This window comes from Heteronotia binoei, chromosome 21 (assembly GCF_032191835.1).
Source record: "Heteronotia binoei isolate CCM8104 ecotype False Entrance Well chromosome 21, APGP_CSIRO_Hbin_v1, whole genome shotgun sequence".
NCBI lineage: Eukaryota > Metazoa > Chordata > Lepidosauria > Squamata > Gekkonidae > Heteronotia > Heteronotia binoei.
In genome coordinates this window covers 93,456,037-93,464,837 of record NC_083243.1, presented here as the reverse complement: position 1 = coordinate 93,464,837, position 8,801 = coordinate 93,456,037, and the positions used below count along the sequence as shown (strand labels likewise).

General features: G+C 45.1%; 1 protein-coding gene across 1 annotated transcript in view; it reads left to right on the top strand.

Annotated features, from left to right (window-relative positions):
* The first annotated feature begins 3,815 nt into the window (after positions 1–3,815).
* The window catches only part of LOC132589094 (alpha-(1,6)-fucosyltransferase-like), a 242,221-nt gene continuing 237,235 nt past the window's right edge, over positions 3,816–8,801 (top strand). The window contains exon 1 of the mRNA XM_060261716.1: positions 3,816–4,206. The gene's annotated coding sequence lies outside the window, so the exon portion shown is untranslated. The remainder of the gene's footprint in view (positions 4,207–8,801) is intronic.

The window sequence follows — 8,801 nt, the reverse complement described above, 5'->3', positions numbered from 1 at the left end:
TTCCTCTGTTTTATTAGTAATCAGCTTTGTGGGAGCATTTTTGGAGGGGGACTTAAGTGTGCACCCCTCTCTTTCGGTATTAGTCAGAGGTTGCCAGCTGCCTAGTTGCCCCTCTTCCATGTGCTCTCAGATGTTCCTCGTTTTGCCCCTTGCTGTATGTGGCTGCAGGCTGAGTACCCTGGTGCCTGTGCTTTCCAGTGGACTTCAAACATTCCCACAACCACCTTTTCAGATCTTTTTCAATGCACTGGGTTGCCAGAGCCCTGGCTGGAAGGGAAAGTAGGTATTTGTTTCAAAGAGGTTGCTTAGGCTTGCACACTTTGTGTTTGTGATTCACTATTTTATTCTGGATGTAGTATGTGTGTGTGTATTTGTTTTGTAAAGCTATGCTTGGAAATGCTACCAAAATCTGAAGGATCAACCCAATATGTTAGAAAAATATTATTTATTCCCTGTGGCATGTTAGTCTCTTGGCTTTAAAATATGCATGCCTTCTTCTGTAGTTCTGCTGTTCTTGTAGCCAGTGTTTCTAATGTACTGAGGCTGCAATCCTAAAGACACTTTCCTGGGAGTAATCCCTATTCAATAACAAGGTATTGATTTATGAATATATCTTAAGATTGCTCCCTGAATTTCCTATTGAAGTATTGAGGCAAGCAGTACAAACAAAACTTTACTTGTTGATATTTTTCTCCTTTTACTACATTTGTTGCTTAGCTTAAAATGGCTCATGGAGTAGCTTGAAAATTTAACATAGTGAAAAACAGAATTAAAAATCAAATGCAGCTTCTTCATTGTTAAGAGCAAGCAGGCAATATAAAAATCAGCTACTCCACTCAGTGCAGGGGTGGGGTGGGGGAGCAAGTAGGCATAGAGCCACAATTTCCTGGGTTGCGTATATGTATATCAGCCAGCAAGAGGGAGAGAAGTCTCTCTCCCATCCAGCCAAGTGTGCATTTTTTAATCTCTGTGCTGTCACCTCCCTCCTGTGTTTTATTATTAACTAGCTTCCCAGGAGACTTTTTGGAGGGGGACTCAGGCATGCACCCCTCCCACCCTCTCTTGGCATCAGTTGGAGGCTGCCTGCGTATCTAGTTGCCCCTCCTAGGTGTGTTCTTTTTTTTGCCCCTTGCTGCTGGCTGCATGTGGCTGGAGGCACTGGCCATGTGATACTTGTGCTTTCCAGCCGATTCCAAACACCCCCCACCTGTGGAGTGAGGGGCCCGCTTGAGGGCCACTGTCGCCACGCTGGTGGAACTTGCTCCCGTATCTGAGGCCATTTTTGTACATTTGTATTGGCCAGAGGTTTGTGTCTCAGTGGGGTTGCTAGCTGCAAAGGAAGGCAGGTATTTGTTTCAGAGAGATTGATTGGGCTTGCAATCTGCCTGGGGCAGCAAAAACCCTAGCACCCCTACCGGTCCGTGGAAAAATTGTCTGCCACAAAACCAGTCCCTGGTGCCAAAAAGGTTGGGAGCCACTGCCATAAAGCCATACTTTGTGCTCTGGAACTGGAATGACAGATTGCAGAGTGGAATGACAGCTCCTGGGAATAGGCTCAGTGCTCTGGGACTGGAATGGCAGCTCCCAGAATGGAATGATGGTCCCTGAGAGAAGCAGAAGCGTTCTGGGACAGGAATGACAGCCGCCAGAGTGAAATGGTGGTTCCTAGAAAGAATATGTGTTCTCAGACTGGTATTACATGGCACAGAGTGAAATGACAGCCCAAAAGTGTAGCAGAAGCATTCTGGAACTGAAATGATAGTCCCCAGAGTGGAATGATGGCTCCTGGAAACAGAATCTGTGCTCTGGGACTGGAAGGACAGGTTGCAGAGTGGAATGAAGGTCCCAGGGAGAAGTGTCTGAGATGGGAATGCTAGTCCCCAGAGTGGAATGACAGCTCTTGGGAACAGAATCCATGCTCTATGACCCAAATGGTGCTTTCCAGCTGATTCCAGCCAGGGCTCTGGCAGCCCGTGCTTTCCAGCTGATTCCAAACGTCCTACCCTTTCAGGTCTTTGTCAGTGCACTGGCTGCCAGAGCCCTGGCTAGAAGACAGGTATTTGTTTCAGAGAGGTTGTGCAGTCTTGCAAAGCTTGCAGCACCCACCTATTTCATGTTTTCCCCTGGTAGCCTGACCAGATAAATTCTCATTTATGTCAGATTTGGTCTTCATAACAAATGAATTCAACAGTCCTGATCTAAAGTGTAGTTTTAAAATAGACAGGTATTTCTCTTTGAAACTTGTGATGTGGCTCTATGTAGCTTTATAAGCTGAGTAACCTGGTGAAGAGATGCAGCTACATCTGTAGCTTTATTTAAAGCACTCTGCTGACTAGTGGGTACTGGACTAACTTTACCAGCTAACCCCAATAGTAAGTGCTGGCCTTAGGAATTTTTGTACCCAAATCAATATGACAGTGGCCTTGATCTAGGTTGGAGCTTTTTAAATGCAATACTGAGACAGAAGTTGTAGGAAGAAAAATAGTCTCATGTCTGGAAGGTAGTGCCCAGTTGAATGTTTAATGGTAAGGGTAGCTCATATAGCATGTGCTCTGCCACTGGTGTATAGCCTTTCCCTTACCCAAGACCTTCTGAACATGTGCACTTGTATTGAACCCATGTTAAGACTCAGTTGTAATACATACTACAATAGGGATTCAGTTTTTTCACTGTACTATGATTCCACGTTGCTCCACACAAAATGAAGGAAACACATCAGGGCAGTTAATTATGTGATTTCTTCCCATGCAAGTATAAATCTGATCTGAAAGCATGAGGGGAAAAAAAGATGGGTCCCAGCCATGTGGTTACTTGAGAAAGGCACTATGGTAGTAGCAATAAGATCTGGGAGAAATTACTTCCACACCACTGTGGTTACATATGACACCCTTTTTCCCTCTTCCCTTCCCACATGGTGGATGCATGGCTACATTGTAGCACCACAAACTGAAACTTTTTTAAATAAAAAATTATTTTATTTAGAAAATGTTTCTGATACATTAAAGCAATCAATTGTAATTTAGAATAGAGTAACCTGGAACAAATTAAAACATACCACAGGTACAACAAATAACATATCATTTTACGATCGGTAAATGTGGATAATAGTATAAACGCTATAGACACACAATCTTGCTGTCAAGAAACGAGCCCATGTAGGTGCGTCATATGAACGAAAATACAGTTCATTTTATTTCACCGTTTTGGTAAATAATTGTTGAAACTAACATTACTGATATCGTCTCGCATTTGGGAGAAAAAAAGAATCCTCGGTTATCCTCAGAAAATGCATTTTTATTCAGTGCATAATATTTTAGGACTGGCTATCTCGAATCCATCATTCCCTGTCTCCTCTTACGGCTCTGGTCTGCTAGAGACACTCCCCCGCCACACATTCAAAGGCAGCAAGAGTGGCAGTCCCAGCGAGTTGCATTCTGTGGAGCGGGGGCCCGCTCGAGGGCCGCTGTCACCGCGCTGGCGGAACTCGCCCCCGTATCTGAGGCCAGCAGAGCACAAGAGACAAGGCCGGAGCTCCTCCACTGTCTTTGTTGCAGGCGGACAGGACAACCCTCCCCAACCCACACTACCTCCCGAAAACACTACCAGACCCCCCCCCCCTCCCCGTTACTAACGTTTAAAAGAAGGGAGGGCCTAAGGAACAACAGTGGCGGCTGCGCAATACGTATGCATGCGACCGGCGCTTTGCTGCCTCGGAGGCGAAAGTCCCACCCGCGTGGAGCTTTCATAGAAGTCCGCTGTCATTGGCTGCCTTCCTCCCAGCACGCGCGTTTACGCCACGCCCTCCTTGGCTCCCTACTCTGCCTTTGAGCCGACGAGGGCGCTCCGTCCCACCCCAGTCTGCGCGCCCTCGTCTTTCCTCAGTTCTCAGCTCGGCTGACTTCTCCTCCCCTTCGCATTCTGTGCGCGCGCGGGAGCGAGCGTGCTCGCCCCCCCTCCCCCCGTCTGTGCTCTGTTGGTCTCTCGCGCTTCCTCGGTCTGCTCGGGGCTCCGTTAAACAGGAGACTCCGTGACGGCGGGTTCCTGTTTCCGTCTGTTCATCTCCCACCACCCTCAGCCTCTCTCCGTCTTCAATCACATCCTTCTCCCTCCGCGCGGCTCTTCAGACCCAGCGCTCGAGCAGCGCCGGCCTCGATAGAGGTGGCCAGAAAGCAACCGGAGCTTGCGGGCGGGCAACGCCGAATTCTGGTAAGGCGAGGCTGGGAAGGGGGACTCTCTGTGGGGGCGCTCCTGGCACTTGAGGGGATGCTGAGCTCGGAGCCGAACGGGGGCGCCTCTCGCTTCCACTCATTCCTCGTCCTCACGGGCCTGGCGCGGCAGCAGCTGCACACTCGGGGGACAGGGCGGGAGGAGGAGAAGGAAGGGGAGAGGACCTCTAGCCGCTGAGGCTGCCTGACTCTTGAGCTTCTTCAGTGGCTCCCCGGAACGAAGTCCTCCAAGAGAGAGAGGCAGGTGTGGATGTCGTTCTGTCCGGGGCCTGCCTGGGCCCCCTGAAAAAGGAACTAGGGTGCTCCAGGTCTGCTGGCAGTGGCGACAACGCCGTTGCTATGTGGGCACCGAGGGAAAAGGAAGTGGCCGCGAGGCTGATGCGAAGAAGAAAAGAACGTGCGCAAGGCAAAGCCCAGAGCATCGTGCACGGAGGCGCCGCGAGAATCACGGCGAGCTGTGCAGAAATGCAGCAGGAGCAGATAGCCGCCAGTGTGCAGAAACCGGGAGGGTGCAATCGGGGCAATAGACCGGGATGGAGGGGGTGGGGATCGGATGTGCGGGGAACGTGCCTTGGGGTGATCTACGGTGGAGGTTCCTGGTCTCCCCGGTGGGGCTTTAAACTTTTCTTTGGAATCAGGAAGCGCGCAGGTAACTAGCAAAGGTTCTAGTTGCACTTAGTCTTTCAGAATGATGTGTCAAGCATGCCAGTTAACGTAAGGTCTCATTTCAGGGGCCCGGTTAACATGGTCAGTTGAACATCCACTGCAAATAGAAATTGATTACCACCATAGATTACGTTAAATTGTTTTGCATGTATTAGTGTTAGCATGGCTTTTGTCTTTTATGGACTTGTTCTTGCAGTACATTTTTAGCTTATACTTTCTTGTCAGAATGTAAAACCAAAGTATGCTGAAGAATAGTGCCAAAACTTTGAGGAATGTGCATGCAAAACCCATGCTAATTTAGTTATACATAGCTTGTAATGTGCTTTCCAAACATTCAAGGATGATCTGTGTCAAAACATTCACAAGAATGGACACACAGACAGGGTATAAAGACCTTTGACATACAAGTCATCACTCTTTCTTTCTCCTCTTGTCGTGCTCATATGGTGGCCTGTAAATACAATTCCACCTATTTTAGAAGTTCATATTGTATTGTATAGCTTCTACAATTTGGTCTAGGCCTGGATTGTAAATATTTACATCTATTTGCCTGTTGGCTATTCTGTTTGACTGTTGGGAGTGGTCCTCTCAGGTGGCTGGCACTAATAATGATGGTATGTATCTGAGGATCACATCCTAGCCATGTGAAGTGCTAATATAGTTAAAAACTTTCCATTTTCCATGTATTTGGAAGTTTATATTTGGAGCGATGAGTTAAATTGTTGCATTGTAGTATCTGCAGATGTTATTATAAATAAATTATAAATATTTCTTCAAATAAAAATCTAATGTGAGGAACATGCATTCCTATATGAATCACATTTTTAATTAAAAGAAATTTACTTTTCATGCGTAAATAAAAGGGGAGGAAAGCAAAGGAGAGATGAGAGAGAATACTTACCTGGCAGGGGAGACACTGATAATGCATTTTAAATTATTTGAAATATCTGCAAATAATCAAGGATATGTTATATCAGATTTGCTTCACTCTCAATTTTTTAGAATGCCTTTTATTAAATGATAATGCTAAGAAAGTTGCACTGTTACAAAGAGAATGTTTATCACTTACATGGTTCTTAAAATACAATATATGTTAGGAAGTTGAGTAATTAATCTGGTTTAATTTTGAGTAATGGGCTTGTTAATTTATGTGGCCTTAAAAATGTACACAAAACAGTGACTGCTTGTATCAGATGTACATACAGATGTAACACAGAAGGGAAATCTTCTCAGATTTAAAGCTTGGAAAGCTTTACTGTCCAATATTTAAATATGTAAGCACTTGGATACAGTAAGGGTTAAATTGGGCATTTGACCTGAGAGTTGTTGTTTCAGAAATACAAGTTGCTAAAGGTGACAGCCTTACACAGTTAATAAACAAGATGTATTGTTTTGGTAAGGCACTTAAAGGGTGGTTTATATTATTGTGCAGACGGTTGTGTGTTAGTGAGCTAGAACATATAGATTGGCTCATGTGATATATTAGGGTTTACTGTGTTCAGTAACTAATGGGACAATTTAACAATTACAGGAACCAGGGATTAGTAAACTGTAGATTTATTGCTTGATTCTTTAATCTCCTTTAATGTGTTATGATCATATTAAGATTATAAACAAGCAGGTTAGTGTATAATATTTATAATGATTTTATTGTATTGTATTGAACTAATATGTTGTGAGCCACCCTGAGCCTGCTCCAGTGGGGAGGACAGGATATAAATAAAAAGTATTATTATTATTATTAATATTGAGCAGGTATTATGTTCAGCATTTAATGTCAAAACAAATGATGAATGAGTGTCAATACTGTTCTAACCAGGGCAGGTTCAGCGTATTGTGAATATGTGTTATTACAAATCCATACAAAATATTATCTCTGTTTTTCTTTGAGAAGGAGGGTTTTTTGTCCTTTTGCCTAGATACTGTGGTGCCATATTGTCTAAAGGTTTGGAATAATGTTTAAATTGTGCCTTAGGTTGCTTGGTGTAGTATAAAGGGGAGGGGGGGGGAATAACTACAATGTTAAGTTGGTCTGGAGGGGGAGCTAGTGTGGAAGTTAAATAAAAATTCATTTACGTATGTTAGAATCTTTCAAAGCTTAGAGATGTGTATCTGTTTTGGTTATGGTATCCTCATGTCAAATGCTTGAGGGTAAAATAAAGGTATTTTTTGTACTGCACTATATTATATACACTATATTAATGTAGTTTATTGAAGCATGCATATGTCAGTGTCTTGTAGAGAGTTTGCTGCATGCATGCATGTTTGTCAAAATGTCAAATCAAATTTTCTAGTTTCTAGTATTGCATTATATTTTATGATTGGAAAACCCATGCAACATAATTAGCTTTAAGCTAAAAATGTTAGAACAGAATTTACAGTTTGATCCATAACTTAGTGAAGTTGTGGTGTTTGGACTTCAGTTAACTAAGTGCAGTCATAAGCAGAGTTACACCCTTCTAAGACTGTTGTCACTGTTAATATTATTGAGCTTAGTAGAAGCAGTCTGCTCCAACTTGACTATGCGTGTATCATGGGGTTTGTTAATTTGTTAACCTTGGAAGATGCAAAACAGAAGTGTGTAAAATTTAGGTCTGAGATAACATGAATCACTGTATTTTTTCCTGTCCAGTTCTTATCATAATCTTTCTTTGAATGTGAATCTCATAAGCATTCATGGAAGTACAGTAACATTATCATGTGATTATCTAGTAACTTAATGGCGTGTTGGTGACAGTGATTGACTAGCATTATTCATTGTACCACCCCATGTGATATCCTTGCAACACTTAATAATGTGAGCATCCGCCTTTCCATGCATCTTTCTGGGTTTTGGGTACTATTCTATACAATGTGTTGAGTTGTAGTGTTACTTTATGAAAGTGATTGTGCTGAGAAAAGAGTTGACAAAGACTTCATTAGCAGTGACTCTGCTGTACTGGAGTTCCTGTTGACTTCTGTGTCTGGTTCATGGAAACCTATTAGTCAGTATAGCTATTCTCAACATGGGGCTATGTACAGAGAACAGATATTTTTATGCAAACCTAGGGAAACCCTCAGGTTTGCTTAAAAACAAATTGACAGTTAAAAAAAAATTAGGGTGGTTGAATCCCGTCATCTGCCCCCCCCCCCCAAAAGAGGAACATCCATCTGCCTCATGCTGTGTGGTAGACAGAGGAAGAGGAGGAACTACTGCAGTCACTGCCCCAGAGAGGCTGTGACAATGCAGGAGGGGAGTGGCAAAAGCTTTTGCTGCTCCTCACAGAGTGTCAGGAAGGAGAACAAATAGAGGTGGTTAGCGTAGTGGGCAGCAGGCAGAACAGAGAGGAGGAGGATCGATGGGGAGGCAGAGTTTCAGAGGAGGAGTATAAGTGAGTGGCAGAGTCAGGGCCAGTGCATGGGAGTAGGCCAAGTTGGTGGCCACTTAGGGCACCACCTGGCCTAGGGGTGTCACGAGGTGCCCCCTCTCCTCACGCGCTGTGGGAAGCCTCGGCAAAGTCGGTGGCTGTGGCAGCAAGCGCACTCAGAGCCCAGCTCTGAGCATGCTCGCTGCCTTCCCGACCTCACCGAGGCTTCCCGAGGCTCATGAAGCCTTGGATAAGTCAGCGGGGGCCAGGGGTATGTCAGCGAGTGCTCTCAGAGCCCAGCTCTGAGCGCGCCCACTGCCTTCCTGACCTCACCAAGGCATTCCGAAGCTCAGGAAGCCTCGGCGAAGTTGGGGGGTATGGTAGTGAGCACGCTCAGAGCCCAGCTCTGAGTGTGCCCATTGCCATCATGACCTTGCCAAGACCAGGGGCAGGGAGCGAGGGTCTGCCTGGAGTGGCAGAACCCCCAGTGCCAGGCCTGGGCAGAGTGAGGGAGGGGCAGATGAGCCATATTTCCCCTTCCCTGCAAGTTTGTTTGTTTAGA